The following is a 1,013-nucleotide window of genomic DNA, read 5'->3' as shown; positions in this document are numbered from 1 at the left end:
TACTATTCTCTCTATGGTTGCATTTGCTGGAAATTTTCCATTTAATAATTTTAAAAACTATATTATTTATTGAGCTCCCACTACGTGCCAGGTTAGTTATGCCAGACAATGAGGACTTGACTAAAAATAAGATGAAGGAAGGCTCTACCCCCAAGACCTCACAGACTATGGGGAAGATTGATATGAAACATAGAATGTCAAAATAATGTAAGGAAAGACATAGAGGGGAACTAGAGCGGGAGCTCAAAGCAGAGTATTCCAAACAGAACAAATAGTACATGCAAAGGCCCAAAGGCTAGAAAGGCTGAGCCTTCCTAGTGTGGCAGAGTGGGAAAAGTATACTAACTGGGTTGGCAGATTTAGCAGAGAAAATACAGGACACCCAGTTAAATGGGTACTTCAGAGAAACAATGAACAACACTTTAGCATAAATATGTCCTAAGAAGTATTCCAGAGATCAGCTTGTCCTTTACCGACATCAGCTCCCTGCTCTGCCTTAGTCCTTGCATCCAATTCAGGAGAATCTCACAGTAAATTCCTTCAAAAAGCCATGCCCCACTGATTGGGAGGCAGAGTTCAACAATCTGAAAATGTTTGTTTCATCTTTTATTTGCTGACCTTGAAAAGGAACATATTAACCAGTGGTTTTGTGATAAGAGGATGACTTGTCATTTTCCTTTTAGCCTAGCATGACGCCCCTGGCTCCAAAACCCTGTGGGAGTGGCTTTCCCATAGGGGGATCTAACTACCCCTTTCAGAGAGGAGGAATATTCAATTATGAAACAGCTGATAAACACAAGAGGAGTTGCTGAGCCAAGTAGGAACACACTTTAGTAACGTAAGTACTGATTTTATAAACCTTTATATATTGACTCACGTCCTCACAACTACTCCACCAAAAATATATTTTAAAATGTGTTCGTAGCACAAGAAAATGTCTGTTTTATACTCACAACATGCTTTCTCGGTGTCCTTAGGGGACAGTTCAAAAGTTGTTTATCCAAATGCTGCTA

At 39.9% G+C, this 1,013-nt stretch overlaps 1 protein-coding gene across 1 annotated transcript in view; it reads left to right on the top strand.

The window, feature by feature from the left end:
* Positions 1-729: 729 nt before the first annotated feature.
* The window catches only part of LOC109391304 (glutathione S-transferase A3-like), a 16,136-nt gene continuing 15,852 nt past the window's right edge, over positions 730-1,013 (top strand). The window contains exon 1 of the mRNA XM_019658731.1: positions 730-838. The gene's annotated coding sequence lies outside the window, so the exon portion shown is untranslated. The remainder of the gene's footprint in view (positions 839-1,013) is intronic.

The sequence above is a fragment of the Hipposideros armiger genome, unplaced genomic scaffold (genome assembly GCF_001890085.2).
Source record: "Hipposideros armiger isolate ML-2016 unplaced genomic scaffold, ASM189008v1 scaffold_288, whole genome shotgun sequence".
Lineage (NCBI taxonomy): Eukaryota > Metazoa > Chordata > Mammalia > Chiroptera > Hipposideridae > Hipposideros > Hipposideros armiger.
The sequence above is the reverse complement of the archived record's forward strand: the minus strand, read 5'-3'. Positions and strand labels throughout refer to the sequence as shown.